Genomic DNA, 18,287 nt, shown 5'->3' on the forward strand with positions numbered 1-18,287 from the left:
TGATCTTTATGAATTCTCTTCTCTTGCTGGGCTTAGGGTTTCTTTCTTGTTCTTTCTCCAGCTCCTTTAGGTGTAGGGTTAGGTTGTGTACCTGAGACCTTTCTTGTTTCTTTTTTTCTTTCTTTTTTTTTTAAAAGATTTTATTTATTTATTTGACAGAGAGAGATCACAAGTAGGCAGAGAGGCAGGAGAGAGAGAGGAGGAAGCAGGCTCCCTGCTGAGCAGAGAGGGCGATGTGGGACTTGATCCCAGGACCCTGAGATCATGACCTGAGCCGAAGGCAGTGGCCCAACCCACTGAGCCACCCAGGTGCCCCCACCTTTCTTGTTTCTTGAGAAAGGCTTGTACCGCTATATATTTTCCTCTCAGGACTGCCTTTGTTCTGTCCCACAGATTTTGAACTGTTGTATTTTCATTATTATCTGTTTCCATGATTTTTTTTTTTTCAATTCTTCTTTAATTTCCCGGTTGACCCATTCATTCTATAGGAGGATGCTGTTTAGTCTCCATGTATTTGGGTTCTTTCCAAACTTCCTTTTGTGGTTGAATTCTAGCTTCAGAACATTGTGTTCTGAAAATATGCAGGGAATGATCCCAATCGTTTGGTACTGGTTGAATCCTGATTTAGGACCGAGGATGTGATCTATTCTGGAGAATGTTCCATGTTCACTTGAGAAGAATGTGTATTCTGTTGCTTTGGGATGAAATGTTCTGAATATATCTGTGATGTCCATCTGGTCAGTGTGTCATTAAGGCCTTTATTTACTTGTTGATCTTTAGCTTGGATGATCTGTCCATTTCAGTGACGGGAGTGTTAAAGTCCCCTACTATTATTGTATTATTGTTGATGTGTTTCTTTGATTTTGTTATTAATTGGTTTATATAGTTGGCTGCTCCCACGTTGGGGGCATAGATATTTAAATTGTTAAATCTTCTTGTTGGACAGACCCTTTGAGTATGATATAGTGTCCTTCCTCATCTCTTATTATAGTCTTTGGCTTAAAATCTAATGGATCTGATATAAGGATTGCCTCTCCTGCTTTCTTCTGATGTCCATTAGCATGGTAAATTCTTTTCCACCCCCTCACTTTAAATCTGGAGGTGTCTTCACGTCTAAAATGAGTTTCTTGTAGGCAACACATAGATGGGTTTTGTTTTTTTATCCATTTTAATACCCTGTGTCTTTTGATTGGGGCATTTAGCCCATTGACATTCAGGGTAACTAATGAGAGATATGAATTTAGTGCCATTGTATTGCCTGTAAGGTGACTGTTGCTGTATATGGTCTGTGTTCCTTTCTGATCTACCACTTGTAGGCTCTCTCTTTGCTTAGAGGACCCCTTTCAATATTTCCTGTAGAGCTGGTTCGGTATTTGCAAATTCTTTCAGTTTTTGTTTGTCCTGGAAGCTTTTAATCTCTCCTTCTATTTTCAATGATAGCCTAGCTGGATATAGTATTCTTGGCTGCATGTTTTTCTCGTTTAGTGCTCTGAAAATATCATGCCAGCTCTTTCTGGCCTGCCAGGTCTCTGTGGATAAGTCAGGTGCCAATCTAATATTTTTACCATTGTATGTTACAGACTTCTTTTCCCGGGCTGCTTTCAGGATTTTCTCTTTGCCACTAAGACTTGTAACTTTTACTATTAGGTGATGGGGTGTGGGCCTATTCTTATTGATTTTGAGGGGCAATCTCTGAACCTCCTGAATTTTGATGCTTGTTCCCTTTGCCATATTGAGGATATTCTCCCCAATAATTCTCTCCAGTATACCTTCTGCTCCCCTCTCTCTTTCTTCTTCTTCTGGAATCCCAATTATTCTAATGTTGTTTCGTCTTATGGTGTCACTTATCTCTCGAATTCTCCCCTCGTGGTCGAGTAGCTGTTTGTCCCTCTTTTGCTCAGCTTCTTCATTCTCTGTCATTTGGTCTTCTATATCACTAATTCTTTCTTCTGCCTCATTTATCCTAGAAGTGAGACCCTCCATCTTTGATTGCACCTCATTAATAGCTTTTTTTATTTCAACTTGGTTATATTTTAGTTCTTTTATTGCTCCAGAAAATTCTGTTATATCTCCAGAGAGGGTTTCTCTAATATCTTCCATGCCTTCTTTGAGCCCAGCTAGAACCTTGAGAATTGTCATTCTGAACTCTAGATCTGACATATTATCAATGTAAGTATTGATTCTCTTGTTCTTTTTTTTGTGGTGAATTTTTCTGCCTTGTCATTTTTGTCCAGATAAGAGCATATGAAGGATCAAGTAAAATACTCTAAGTGTGGCAAGAACCCCAGGAAAATATGCTTTAACCAAATCAGAAGAGATCCCAATTTGTGAGGGGTAGAAAGGGGATTAAAAAAAAGGTTCAAAAAGACAGAAAGAAAAAAAAAAAGAAAAGAATGAAAAAAAGAAAATGAATAAAGAAAAATATTAAAAAGAAAATATATACATATTAGATAAACTAGTTAAAAAACGTTAAAAAAGGGTAAAAGTTAAAAAATATTTTAGCAGAAGAAGAGAAAAAAAATGAAAAAGAAAAAAATAAATTAACTGCAAGACTAAAAATCACAGGGAGAAAGCCATGAGTTCCGTCCTTTGCTTTCTCCTCCTCTGGAATTCTGCTGCTCTCCTTGGTATTGAAACTGCACTCCTTGGTAGGTGAACTTGGTCTTGGATGGATTTCTTGTTGATCTTGGGGGAGGGGCCTTATGTAGTGATTCTCAAGTGTCTTTGACCCAGGCAGAATTGCACCGCCCTTACCAGGGGCCGGGCTGAGTAATCCGTTCAGGTTTGTTTTCAGGAGCTTTTGTTCCCTGAGCGCTTTCCATAGAGTTCTGGAATTCAAATGGCAGCCTCCTGGTCTCTGGCCCAGAGGATCAGAGATCCCGGGGCCCCACTCCTCAATGTGCCCTCAAAGAACAGTGCTCAGTAACTCCCTTCTGCCAGACCTCCAGACATGCTCTGATCTCACCGAACCTGCTACCGGTTCAAGGTAACCCCGAGCTGTGAGCTTACCATCAGCTCTGTCTCTGTAGCCAGCTTTCCTGTTCCAATACCCACAAGCTCTGTGACACTCAGACAACCCCGATCCTTCTGTGACCCTGCAGGTCCTGAGGCCATGCTGACCCCATGTGGGCTTCGCCCCAGTTTAGCCTCTGGAGCAATGTCCCTCAGCAGAACAGACTTTTAAAAGTCCTGATTTTGTGCGCCGTTGCTCCGCCGCTTGCCGGGAGCCGGCCCCTCCCCCTGGGGTCTATCTTCCCATCACTTTGGATTCACTTCTCCACCAGTCCTACCTTTCAGAAAGTGGTTGTTTTCTGTTTCTAGAATTGCTGTTCTTCCTCTCTTCAATTGCCGATGGATTTGCAGGTGTTTGCAATCTTTAGATAAGCTATCTAGCTGATCTCCTGCTAGCTGAAGTAGTCTCAGCCTGCTACCTCTCCGCCATCTTGACTCCTTCCCTGACTACATGATTTTTTAATTCATTCATCCACTGATGAGCATTTGGATTGTCCCATAGCCTGGTAATGGTGAATAAGTCTGTGATAAACATGGGAATGTATATCTCTTTGAAACTTTGTTTTCATTTTTTTTTTTTTAACCATCTTCACCAGCACTTGTTGTTTCTTGTCTCCTTGATAGCCATTCTGATAGCAGTTGAGTGGTATCACATTGCGGTTTTGATTTGGATTTCCCTTATGATATGTAATGTTGACTCTTTTTCTGTATTTGTTGACCATTTTGCTCTCTGTCTTAGAAAAATGTCTATTAAGTTTTTCTCCATTAAAAATGATTTATTTTATTTTAGAGAGGCAAAGAGAGAGAAAGAAAGAAAGAGAGCACCTGAGCAGGGAGAAGTTTAGAGGAAGAAGGAAGAAGGACAAAGCAAATTTTGTGCTAAGTGTGGAGCTGTTGTAGGGTTTCATCTCAGGACCCTGAGATCAGGACCTGAACCAAAAATGAGTCAGATGTGTAACCGACTGAGCCACCCAGGCATCCCCAGATTTCCTTTTGTGTTCTGCCCCTATGTCATCATTATTTTCTACTTCACTTTTTTATTATATTCAGTTAGCCAACATATAGTACATCATTAGTTTTTGACGTAGTGTTCAACCATTCATTAGTTGCCTGTAACACCCAGTGCTCATCATAATAGGTGCCCTCCTTAATGACCATCACCTGGCCACCCCACTCCCCTCTGAAACCCTGTTTGTTTCCCAGAGGGCACAGTGTTCCATGGTTTGTCTCCCTATCTGACTTCTTCCCAGTTTTCTGCCCCTTCCCCCATGGTCCTCTGTGCTATTTCTTATATTCCACATATGAGTGAAACCATATGATAATTTTATTTCTGTGTTGTTCTTATTTCACTCAGCATAATCTGTAACCATCCCTCAGAATAATGTACTGACCAAACATGGTTAAGCTTTTACTAGCAACAGGCCTCTGTGGGACAGGATGATATATGCCCTTGAAGCCCAGCAGCTGGGAATGCTGGGCCCACTCAAGGTGGAACCCTACCTGCTTCTTTTTCCTGTTACCTCCTCTTCTCCAGAGATCACCATAGTTAATTAGATGATCCCTTTAAATGTGTTTACTCAACCACAAATCCTATACTGCTTGACCTTGCTTATCTATAATCTCCTTTGACTCCTTTGTTGATTTTTATCTTGTATCTAATAAATAAGAGACTGAGGAGTTGTTTTGGGTGGCAGTCTTCTCAACTGCTAACCCTGGCTCCCTTTCTTTTGCAGCTGAATTATTTGCTCCACATTCTTCTCCTGTGCACCATCAGGAAGCTGCAAGTGATGCCAGAACAAGGACCTGAAACAAACTGGAGAAGCCCCAACATGTTCATCTGCATGGCCATTTCTTTTTCCTGTTGGTGACTTGTGGGTGCATATAGCAGGGTATGGTAACATAAAGAGCACAAACAAATATCACTCTTATGTATGCTTATTGAGATGGCTCCTAAAGGTGGGAGGAGCAAAAGTCAGCAAGGGTCAACTTTTGGAGCTTTTGAAAATAATTAAAGAACATTGCTCCTGGTTCCCTACATTAGGGACTTTAGACCTACAGAAATGAGAAAGTAGGTCATGAGTTACAACTTTTGCATGCTAAAGGAAAAACCGAATTCTGATTAGTATATGGTCTACTTGGACTCTCATTCATTATGTTTTGGAGCCTTTACAGTCATCTGATTCGGATAGTGATAATGAATGTTAAGGAGAAACTAAAGAGGAACCTAAACATGCCATCTCAGAGGGAAAAGAAATTACTAAAGTCACCCTAAAGGAATATATAAAAGAGGAATCCCCCTGCTCATAACAGAACAAAAGAAGGGAACAATTGCTAAATTGACACAGCAAGTATCACTGTCACCATCAGCTCTGCCAACCTATGAGAAGATGCCAATTAGTGAAAAGGATGAAAAATCCATGCTATCAGCCATTCAAAAGGGCCTCACAGAAGCAAATTGAACAGGAGACCTAGTTGCCTTACATTTCATTTCCTGGTTATTATCAGAAAACATGTCACTCCGGGACATGATCCTAACAACCCATATTGTATCTATGAGACCATACATGAGTCATTCCCCTTCAAATTACTGAAGGTGTTAAAACACGCAGTGCAAAATTATGGAGTTAATTCTCCATTTACAAAGGGAATCATTCAAGGTATCACAGAAGGCAAATGACAAATTCTGATTGATTGGTCATTATTAGCAAAAACAGTTCTATCCTTGAATGATTTTTGACAATTTAAAACATGGTAGCAAGATCAAGCAGAAACAGCCACTGCACATAAAAACTAATAATGTTCCTATTCCCATGGGGCAGCTCATGGGCATTGGACCATGGACCTGAGTGCAAGATCAGTTACAAATGAATGATCAAGCTATTGAGAAGCTCTGGTGTTGTTGTTTGAGAGCCTGGAGGAGAATAGAATCTCAAGGAGAGAATTGTTCTTTTCAAAATGTGGTGCAGTGTCCAAAAGAACACTATACTGATTTTATTGCAAGATTACATGAAGCTATTAAAATACAGGTAAATAATCTTGAGGCTTCTGATACTATTCTTCAGCTGTTGGCATATGAAAATGCCAAAACAGTTTGTAATAAATTGGTAGCACCCTTTAAAGGCAAGGGAGCATTGACAGATTATATTAAACTATGCCAAGGATCAGGGACAGAGACCTTTAAAGCTGATTTGTTATATCAAGCAATGGTTGCTCTGACCACAGGAAAATTTAAAGGACAATGCTTCAACTGTGGGCAGACAGGGTATATTAAAGCTCAATGTAGGCAAAAAGGAAAACTCCCTCCGTGAAATGCAAGAAATAAGTTACCACATTTCTGTCCTAAATATAAGGAAGGAAACCACTAGGCAAAATTATCCTTACCACACGCAGAGACACTTCTTTACTCTCAGCTGCCTCCATATATTGTAACTCCCCTACACACTCCCCAACTGCCCAATGTTGACCTGAGTAGGTAGGGACAACTCTATACCACTATTCAGGAAAATGTTACAAAAAATGAGACCTTCCACCTTCAAAAATCTCAAAAGATTTTAGGGTCAAAATTGTTTAGAGGAGGGTGATGAGGGAGCAGAGACTTAAAAAATTTGTTAGCCCAATGATGGCTGCTTTAACAACAGGAAAATTTAAAGGCCAGTGCTTTAATTCTTAGCACAGAAATAAGAATTAATGCCAGTAATTACATTATTTCAAGGTGTTTCTTCTGCATTTAATTTTATCTGACTCTGTGTGTGTGTGTGTGTGTATATATATATATATATATATATATATATATATATATACAGTGTATGTTTTACAGCATATTGAAACTGCTACTTTTTCTAATATCTGATCTGCTATGCTGGCCTTCATCATGGTAGCCATAAGTATTCCTGGATTTTATGTACAAATAGACAACTTTATTGGGATTATATACCTAATCCTCCCCTGCAATTGCAGTAGAATGGGGAGAAAGTATAATACCAATTTATTTGAATGCTTCAAGATGGATATCTGAAATTTTGGATCCTAGATTGCCATTTTGGTCCCAAGAGGAGGGTACAAACATTAATCCTATCTTGGGATATCAAAATAAACCAATATGTATTAGTAATCATTCCAGTTATCTTATCCTTGATGATCAAAGATGGTTGGTGGCTCTTCCTACTAGCAATACTCTGCCTGAAGTCCAGTTATCTAATTCTCCACTAAAAGATCCTAAGCCAATGAATATCAGGATCTTAGCTATAGCACAGCAGCACCCTCTATTCCCAAATGCAAACTGACATAGATATGGTCTGATGAAGGAATTAGCCCCTTGTGGGAGGACTGTCAAGCTTCTTAACCCCATGTCATTATTAATGATGCCTATGGGATTGTATGGGACTGGTCCCCTAAGAGGATGACAGTAACCAATTGCACTGGGAGACCCTGCTCCTGTTATACCCAAGTTCTCACGTCTGAGAGATCACCAAGGAGCCAACACTGATGCAATCACATGAGGGTTTATTTAACAAGTTTAAGCTTGGGCCCAAGTATACCCGACACAGCAGAGTAGGGACTTGGACCCCAAGCTTAGTTAAGACAGGGATATTTATGGGTTCCTGTTACTAAAGCAGAGTGGGGGGTTCTGGAACCAAAGCAGGGTGGGAGTTATTGTTACTAAAGCATGGTGGGGGTTCTTAGAACTAAAGTAAAGTAGAGGAAAGTTCAGCCCTTGGGCACAGGGGTCTGAAATGGCTGCTGGAGCTAAGATGGCTGTACTTATGCTAAGGCTAAACCTGAGGTGGGATAGCCTTAATTTTTCTTGGCCTCCACACTCCTCTCATCAAAATTTAAAATGGTAAGTTTTTTTTTAACTGAAAGAAGAGATCTATTTATTATTATTATTTTTTATAAACATATATTTTTATCCCCAGGGGTACAGGTCTGTTAATCACCAGGTTTACACACTTCACAGCACTCACCAAAGCACACACCCTCACCAATGTCCATAACCCCACCCCCTTCTCCCAACCCCCCTTCCCCAGCAACCCTCAGTTTGTTTTGTGAGATTAAGAGTCACTTATGGTTTGTCTCCCTCCCAATCCCATCTTGTTTCATTGATTCTTCTCCTACCCACTTAAGCCCCCATGTTGCATCACCACTTCCTCATATCAGGGAGATCATATGATAGTTGTCTTTCTCTGCTTGACTTATTTCGCTAAGCATGATACACTCTAGTTCCATCCACGTTGTCACAAAAGGCATGATTTCATTTCTTTTGATGGCTGCATAGTATTCCATTGTGTATATATACCACGTCTTCTTTATCCATTCATCTGTTGATGGACATCTAGGTTCTTTCCATAGTTTGGCTATTGTGGACATTGCTACTATAAACATTGGAGTGCACGTGCCCCTTCGGATCACTATGTTTGTATCTTTAGGTAAAATGTTAAGTTTTTGATCACCTCATTTTACCACAAACCTTAACTTGGGAAGATGCACCTCTGGTCTGGCATGAGTGAGGACCTTTGTCAACATTCCCTTTTGTTGATTATCATAAAGCACAAAAGAATTTATGGAAGGTCACGGATGATTTAAATCACCTAAAAGTTTGGAAATACCGTGGAACAAGATTCACTGTCATATTACCAGTTAACTTTAGATATTAAACAGCTTCAAGATATTATTCAAGACATTACTCACTTGTAATTACAATTAGTTCCAGGATTAGTTTTGCACAAAGGATTGATGATATTCTATCTGATCTGAACCCTTTTACTTGTATCAAGCAAACTAGTCTTGGCATTATGGTGGAATGATAATTATTTTTATTGCTATAATAATTGTATACTTTGTCCTCAGATAGTGTGAAAATCCTTCTGAACGACTGAAGGATCAAGAAGTTGCAAAATCAACTTCCCTGCTTCTGCATAAACAGAGGGGAAATATAGCTGACCCTCAGAACAATGTACTGACCAAACATGCTTAAGCTTGTACTAGCAACAGGCCACTGGGGGACAGGATGATAAACGTCCTTAAAGCCAAGCAACTGGGAATGCCTGGCTGGCTTAGAGTGGAACACTGCCTGCTGTTTTTTCTGTTATCTCCCCTTCTCAAGAGATAACCTGTAGTTAATTAGATGATCCCTTTTAATGTGTTTACTCAACCACAAATCCTATACTGCCTGATCAGGGATAACTTTCTTATCCATAATTTCCTTTGACTCCTTTGTTGACTGTTATTTAAAATGGTAAGTTTTTTTTTTTTTTAACTGAAAGAAGAGATCTATTTATTATTATTATGAATATGGGACTGAGGAGTTGTTCAGGGTGCCAGTATTCTCAACTGCCCACATTGCTCCCTTTCTCTTGCAGCTGATCTTTTTGTGCCTTATTCTTGTTCTGTGTATCTTGGGGAAGTAGCAATAATCCCCTCCAGTTCCACCCATGTCAGTGCAAAAGTTAGGTGTTCATCCTTTCTGATGGCTAATAGTCCATTGTATATATTAACCACATCTTCTTTTTTTAATTTTTTCAATGTATTTATTTTCAGAAAAACAGTATTCATGATTTTTTCACCACACCCAGTGTTCCATGCAATCCATGCCCCCTATAATACCCACCACCTGGGACCCCAACATCCCACACCCCCGCCACTTCAAACCCCTCAGATTGTTTTTCAGAGTCGATAGTCTCTCATGATTCACCTCCCCTTCCAATTTACCCCAAGTCCCTTCTCCTCTCTAAAACCCCTTGTCCTCCATGATACTTGTTATGCTCCACAAATAAGTGAAACCATATAATAATTGACTCTCTCTGTTTGACTTATTTCACTCAGCATAATCTCTTCCAGTCCCTTCCATGTTGCTACAAAAGTTGGGTATTCATCCTTTCTGATGGAGGCATAATACCCTATAGTGTATGTGGACCACATCTTCCTTATCCATTCGTCCGTTGAAGGGCATCTTGGTTCTTTCCATAGTTTGGCGACCATGGCCATTGCTGCTATAAACACTGGGGTACAGATGGCCCTTCTTTTCACTACATCTGTATCTTTGGGGTAAATACCCAGAAGTTCAATGGCAGGGTCCTAGGGAAGTTCTATTTTTAATTTCTTGAGGAATCTCCACACTGTTCTCCAAAGAGGCTGCACCAACTTGCATTCCCACCAACAGTGGAAGAGGGTTCCCCTTTCTCCACATCCTCCCCAACACATGTTGTTTCCTGTTTTGTTAATTTTGGCCATTCTAACTGGTGTAAGGTGGTATCTCAATGTGATTTTAATTTCAATCTCCCTGAGGGCTAATGATGATGAACATTTTTTTTTTATGTGTCTGATAGCCATTTGTGTGTCTTGATTGGAGAAGTGTCTGTTCATATTTGCTTCCCATTTTTTGATATGTTTGCCTGTTTCGTGTGTGTTGAGTTTGAGGAGATTATTATAGATCCTGGATATCAACCTTTTATCTGTACTGTCATTTGCAAATATCTTCTCCCATTCCGTGGGTTGCCTCTTTGTTTTTTTTGACTGTTTGCTTTGCTGTGCAGAAGCTTTTGATTTTGATGAAGTCCCAAAAGTTGATTTTTGCTTTTGTTTCCTTTGCCTTTGGATACATATCTTGAAAGAAGTTTCTGTGGCTGATATCGAAGAGATTACTGCCTATGTTCTCCTCTAGGATTCTGATGGACTCCTGTCTCACATTGAGGTCTTTTATCCATTTCGAGTTTATCTTTGTGTATGGTGTAAGAGAATTAACCACATATTCTTTATCCACCTATTAAAGGACAGGTGGTTCCTTCCACAATTTGGCTATTGTGGGTAATGCTGCTATTTAGTTTTATACATTTTTAAATATGTTTGTTAGATAAAAAAGTAAAAAGGTGAAGGAAAAGCAGAATCAGACCTGTTAATACATAGAAAAAACTGAAGATTGCCAGAGGGAAAAGGATGGAGGGATAAGAAAGAATGGGTGAAAAGGAGAGGGAGGTACAGGCTCCAGTTATGGAATTAACAAGTCACAGAGATAAAAGCATAAGGGTATAGGATATAGTCAATAGAATTGTAATAGCACTTGATGGTAACATATGGTAACTACACTTGTGATCAACATATATAGTTGTCAGATCACTGTGTTTTATACCTGAGCCTAATGTAATATCGTGTTACAGCGATATTCGAATTAACTTAAATGAGTAAAAAAATTAATTCCAGAGGTCTTAAACTTTGAAATATGATATTTCCATAGTTATCTAAATAAGCAATAATAGGATAAAAAACAGAATAGTATAGATATTATTGAAAGTTAAAGACTTTAATGCTAATAAACAAAATAAAATAAAAATAAAATGAATAATGGTAAAAATTGTTTCTGTTGTTTTTCAGTTGACTGAATTCCTTATATGTTTTGTATATTAGCCCTTAATTAAATAATGCTTTGCAAAATATTTTCCCATTCTGTAGGTTGACTATTTGGCTACTTTATTTATTTTTCTGTTGTGTGCTGAAGCTTTCAAGTTTGAGGTAGTCCTCCCCCCACCTTTTGTTTTTTTAAATTTTATTGCTTATACTTTGGGCATCATGTCCAGGAATTCATTGCCATTACTAAAGTCAAGAAGCAACTTCCCTGCATTTTCCTCTAGGAGTTTTATGCTTATTAGGTCACATGTTTAAGTCTTTGATCCACTTTGGGTTAATTTTTGTGAGTGGGATGAATCATGGATCTGCATGTATTTTTCCAGTTTCCCCAGCACCAGTTATTAAAGAGACTATCCCTTCTCATTGGATATTCATGCATTCATGCTCCGCTCCCCATATATTAGTTAACTGTTCATCATGGGATTTAATTATGAGCTGTCTCATACGTTTTTTTGGTCAATGTGTCTATTTTTATGTCAGGACCATGCCATTTTTATTACTATGTCTTTGTAGCATACTTCCAAATCAAGAAGTATGATATTCTGGTTTTGTTCTTTTTTCTCAGGATATCTTTGATTATTCAGGATCTTTTGTGGTTCCACAAAAATTTTAGAATTGTTTCTTCTATTTTTGTGAAGAAGATCATTGGTTATTTTGATGGGGATTTTGTTGAATATTTATGTGGTTTTGTGTAGTATGGCCATGTTAACAATAATTATTCTGATATGTGAACATGGTATGTTTTTACATTTGCTTGTGTCTTCTTTAATTCTTTTATAGTACTATAATTTTCATTGTACATGTAACTCACTTCCTTCGTTAAATTTATTCCTCAGTTCTTTTTATTTATTTATTTTTTTCAGCGTAACAGTACTCATTGTTTTGGCACCACACCCAGTGCTCCATGCAATCTGTGCCCTCTCTAATACCCACAACCTGGTTCCCTCAACCTCCCACCACCCCACCCCTTCAAAACCCTCAGATTGTTCTTCAGAGTCAATAGTCTCTCATAATTCACCTCCCCTTCCAATTTCCCTCAACTCCCTTCTCCTCTCAATCTCACCTTGTCCTCCATGCTATTTGTTATGCTCCACAAATAAGTGAAACCATATGGTAATTGACTCTCTTTGCTTGACTTATTTCACTTAGCATAATCTCTTCCAGTCCTGCCCATGTTGCTAAAAAAGTTGGGTAATCATCCTTTCCAATGGAGGCATAATACTCCATAGTGTATGTGGACCACATCTTCTTTATCCATTCGTCTGTTGAAGGGCATCTTGGTTCTTTATTGTTTTTGAGGCTATCATGAATGGTATAGATTTAATTTTTTAAAATATTTTATTTATTTATTTGACAGAAAGAGAGAGATCACAAGTAGGCAGAGAGACAGGCAGGTGGGGGGAAAGCAGGCTCCCTGCTGAGCAGAGAGCCCATTGAGGGTCTTGATCCCAGGACCCTGAGATCATGACCTGAGCTGAAGGCAGAGGCTTAACCCACTGAGCAACCCAGGTGCCCCTGAGATAGATTTAATTATTTTTGAGATGCTTCATCATAGGTGAAAAAGAAAGAAATTTTTTAAAAGATTTTATTTATTTGACAATGGTGGGGGAGACAGAGAGAGAGCACAAGCAGAGGGTTCAGGAAAGGGACAGGAAGAAGCAGGCTCCCTGGTGAACAAGGAGCCTGATGTGGGGTTTGACCTCAAGACCCTGGGATCATGACCCAAGACAAAGGCAGCTGCTTAATCAACTGATTCACCCAGGCACCCCAAAATCAATTAATTTTCATGTTAATATTGTATCTTACAACTCTACTGGAATTGTTGATGAATTACATTTTTTGGTTAATCCTTTAACTTTTATCTATATTAGATCATATCATCAGAAAATAGCAAGAACTTTACTTTTTCCTTTCTAATTTGAATACTTTTATTTATTGCAATATTGCTCTAGTTAGTACTGTCAGTACTACATTGAATAGGAGCACTGTAAGTGGGCATCCTTATCCTGTCCCTAGTCTTACAAGAACTATTTTCAACTTTTATCCATTGAGAATAATGTTATCTGTGGTTTTGTTGTATATGATCTTTTTTATGTTGAGCTATGTTTCTTCTATACCCACTCTGATAAGGGATTTTACATAAAAGAATTAATAATTGTGTCAAACTTTATTTCTCTAGATCTATTGAGATGTACATATGCTTTTCCTTTTCATTATGTTGATGTGATATGTTACATTTTATTGTATTTTATATATAGACTTATCCTTGTATCGTAAGGATAAATGGCACTTAGTCATGGAGTATAATACTTTAATGTGTTCTTGAAATTGGTTTACTAATATTGTGTTTAGAATTTTTGCAACTGCATTCCTCCAGTATGTAGGTTGGTAGTTTTCTTTTTCTTGTTATATCATTTTTTAAAAAATTTTATTTAAATAATCTCAGCATCCAACGTGGGGCTCAAACCCACAGCACTGAATATTAAGAGACATTCTACCAACTAAGCCAGAGAAGTGCTCCTGTAACAATTCTTTTTTTTCCCCAATTTTTTTTATATTTCTTTTTAAATTTTTTTAATTTATATTCAGCATAATAGTATTTATTATATTTTCACCACACCCAGTGCTCCATGCATTCTGTGCCCTCTATATTACCCACCACATGGTATCCAAACCTCCCACCCCCGCCACTTCAAACACATCAGATTGTTTTTCAGAGTCCATAGGCTCTCATGGTACACATCCCCTTCCAATTTCCCCCAACTCCCTTCTCCTCTCTAACTCCCATGTCCCCCATGCTATTTGTTATGTTGCACAAATAAGTGAAACCATAGGATAATTCACTCTCTCTACTTGACTTATTTCACTCAGCACAATCTCTTCCAGTCCCTTCCATGTTGCTACAAAAGTTGGGTATTCATCCTTTCTGATGGAGGCATAATACTCCATAGTGTATATGGACCATATCTTCCATATCCATTTGTCCTTTGAAGGGCATCTTGGTTCTTTCCACAGTTTGGCGAGCGTGGCCATTGCTACTATAAACATTGGAGTACAGATGGCCCTTCTTTTCACTACATCTGTATCGTTGGAGTAAATACCCAGGAGTGCAAGGGCAGGGTCATAGGGAAGTTCTAATTTTCATTTCTTGAGGAATCTACACACTGTTCTCCAAAGAGGCTGCACCAACTTGCATTCCCACCAACAGTGAAAGAGGGTTCTCCTTTCTCCACAGCCCCCCCAACACATGTTGTTTCCTGTCTTGTTAATTTTGGCCATTCTAACTGTGGTAAGGTGGTATCTCAATGTGGTTTTAATTTGAATCTCCCTGATGGCTAGTGATAATGAACATTTTTTCATGTGTCTGATATCCATTTGTATGTCTTCATTGGAAAAGTGTCTGTTCATATCTTCTGCCCATTTTTTGATATGATTTTCTGTTTTGTGTGTGTTGAGTTTGAGGAGTTTATTATAGATCCTGGATATCAACCTGTTGTCTGTACTGTCATTTGCAAATATCTTCTCCCATTCCGTGGGTTGACTCTTTCTTTTTTGTTGTTGTTGTTGTTTGTTTGTTTGTTTGTTTTTTACTGTTTCCTATGCTGTGCAGAAGCTTTTGATTTTAATAAGTCAAAATTTCATCTTCGCTTTTGTTTCCTTTTCCTTTGGAGACATATCTTGTAAGAAGTTGTTGTGGCTGATATCGAAGAATTTACTGCCTATGTTCTCTTGTAGGACTCTGATAGATTCCTGTCTCACATTGAGGTCTTTTATCTATTTTGAGTTGATGTTTGTGTGTGATGTAAGAGAATGGTCGACTTTCATTCTTCTACATATAGCTGCCCAGTTTTCCAAGCACCCTTTATTGAAGAGACTGTCTTTTTTCCACTGTATATTTTTTCCTGTTTTGTTGAAGATTAATTGAACATAGAGTTGAGGGTCCCTATCTGGTCTCTATACTCTATTCCACTGGTATATGTGTCTGTTTTTATGCCAGTACCATGCTGTCTTGCTGATCACAGCTTTGTAGTAAAGCTTGAAATCAGGTAACGTGATGCCCCCAGTGTTATTTGTGTTTTTCAACATTTCCTTATCGATTCAGGGTCTCTTATGATGCCATACAAATTTTTGGTTATTTTCTCCAGCTCCTTGAAGAATACCGGTGGAATTGTGATCAGAATGGCATTAAAAGTATAGATTGCTCTAGGCAGTATAGACATTTTAACAATGTTTATTCTTCCAATTATAGAACATGGAATGGTCTTCCATTTTTTGTGTCTTCTTCAACTTTATTCATGAGTGTTCTGTAGTTCCTTGAGTACAGATCCTTTACCTCTTTGGTTAGGTTTATTCCAAGGTATCTTATGGTTCTGGGTGCTATAGTAAATGGAATCGATTCTCTAATTTCCCTTTCTGTATTTTCATTGTTAGTGTATAAGAAAGCTACTGATTTCTGTACATTGACTTTGTCCCCTGCCACGTTGCTGAATTGTTGTATGAGTTCTAGTAGTTTGGGGTTGGAGTCTTTTGGGTTTTCCATATAAAGAATCATGTCATCTGCAGAGAGAGAGAGTTTTTCTTCTTCATTGTCAATTTGGATACCTTTTATTTCTCTTCGTTGTCTGATTGTTGTTGCTAGGACTTCTAATACTATGTTGAACAAGAGTGGTGAGAGTGGGCTTCCTTGTCGTGTTCCTGATCTCAACGGGAAGGCTGAAAGCTTTTTCCCATTGAGGATGATATTTGCTGTGAGTCTTTCATAGATAGATTTTATGAACTTCAGAAATGTTCCCTCTATCCCTATACTTTGAAGTGCTTTAATCAGGAATGCATGCTGGATTTTGTCAAATACTCTTTCTGCATCGATTGAGAGGACCATGTGGTTCTTCTCTTTTCTCTTATTAATTTGCTCTATCACATTGATTGATTTGCGATTGTTGAACCATCCTCGTAGCCCAGGGATGAATCCCACCTGGTCATGGTGGATAATCTTTTTAATGTCCTGTTGGATCCTGTTTGCTAGGATCTTGTTGAGAATCTTAGCATCCATATTCACCAGTGATATTGGTCTGAAATTCTCCTTTTTGATAGGGTCTTTGCCTGGTTTGGGGAACAGGGTAATGCTGGCTTCATAGAAAGTGTCTGGAAGTTTTCCTTCTGCTTCATTTTTTTGAAACAGTTTCAGGAGAATAGTTGTTATTTCTTCTTTGAATGTTTGGGAGAATTCCCCAGGGAATCCGTTTTTCGGAGGTTTTTGATCATTGCTTCAATCTCATGACTTTATATCAATCTATTAAAGTTGTCGATTTCTTCCTGGATCAATTTAGGGAGTTTATAGCTTTCCAGGAATGCATCCATTTCATCTAGGTTGCTTACCTTATTGGCATATAACTGTTGATAGTAACTTCTTAGATTGTTTCTACTTCCTTGGTTTTCATTGTGATCTCTCCCTTTTCATTCATAATTTTATGAATTTGGGCTTTCTCTCTTTTCTTTTGGATTAGTGTGGGCAATGGTTTATTCATCTTTTTGATTCTTTCAAAAAACCACCTTCTAGTTTCATTGATACGTTCTACTGTATCTCTGGTTTCTACCTCATTGATCTCAGCTCTAATCTAGATTATTTCCCTTCTTATGTGTGGAGTTGGTTTAATTTGTTGCTGATTCTCCAGTTCTTCAAGGAGTAGAGAAAGCTGCTGTGTTCTGGATTTTTCAATTTTTTTGAGGGAGGCTTGGATGGCTATGTATTTTCCCCTTAGGACCGCCTTTGCTGTATCCCTTAGGTTTTGGATCAAATTGTCTTCATTCTCATTGGTTTTCAGGAGTTGTTTCAGTTCTTCTTTGATCTCCTGGTTGATCCAAACATTCTTAAGCAAGGTGGTCTTTAGCTTGCACGTGTTTAAGTTCCTTCAGAACTTTTCCTTGTGATTGAGCTCCAGTTTCAAAGCATTGTGATCTGAGAATATGCAGGGAATAATCTCAGTTTTTTGGTATTGGTTAAGTCCTGATTTGTGACCCAGTATGTGGTCTATTCTGGAGAAGGTTCCATGTGCACTTGAGAAGAATGAGTATTCTGTTGTTTTAGGGTGGAATGTTCTGTATATATCTATGAGGTCCATCTGGTCCAGTGTGTCATTCAAAACTCTTGTTTCTTTATTGATTTTCTGCTTCGATGATCTGTGTATTTCTGAGAGAGATGTGTTAAGTTATCCTATTATTAATGTATTCATATCAATAAGATTCTTTATCTTGATTAACAATTTACTTATATAGTTGGCTGCTCCCATATTGGGGACATAGGTATTTACAATTGTTAGATCATTTTGGTGGATAGTCCCTTTAAGGATTATGTAGTGTCCTTCTGTATCTCTGACTACAGTCTTTAGTTTAAAATCTAATTTATCTGATATGAGAATTGCTTCCCCAGCCTTCTTTTGAGGCCCATTGGCATGAAAGATGCTTCTCCATCCCCTCACTTTCAGTCTTGGTGTATCTTTAGGTTCAAAATGGGTCTCTTGTACACAACATATGGATGGGTCCTATAATTTTATCCAATCTGCAACCCTGTGCTATTTTGGGGGCGCATTTAGGTCATTCACATTGAGAGTGATTATTGATAGATACGTTTTTATTGACATCGTGTTACTTTTGAAGTCTTTCTTTCTGTAGACCATCTCTATATTTCTATTCAATGCTATTCTTAGGATTTTCCCTGTTTCATAGAAGCCCCCTTAATATTTCTTGCAGTGTCAGCTTTGTGGTTGTATAGTCTTTTAAGCCTTTCCAGTCTTGGAAACTATCTCTCCATCCCTTTTGAATGTCAGTCTTGCTGGATAAAGTATTCTTGGCTACAAATTCTTCTCATTTAATTCCCT

The sequence above is a fragment of the Mustela lutreola genome, chromosome 5, assembly GCF_030435805.1.
Source record: "Mustela lutreola isolate mMusLut2 chromosome 5, mMusLut2.pri, whole genome shotgun sequence".
NCBI lineage: Eukaryota > Metazoa > Chordata > Mammalia > Carnivora > Mustelidae > Mustela > Mustela lutreola.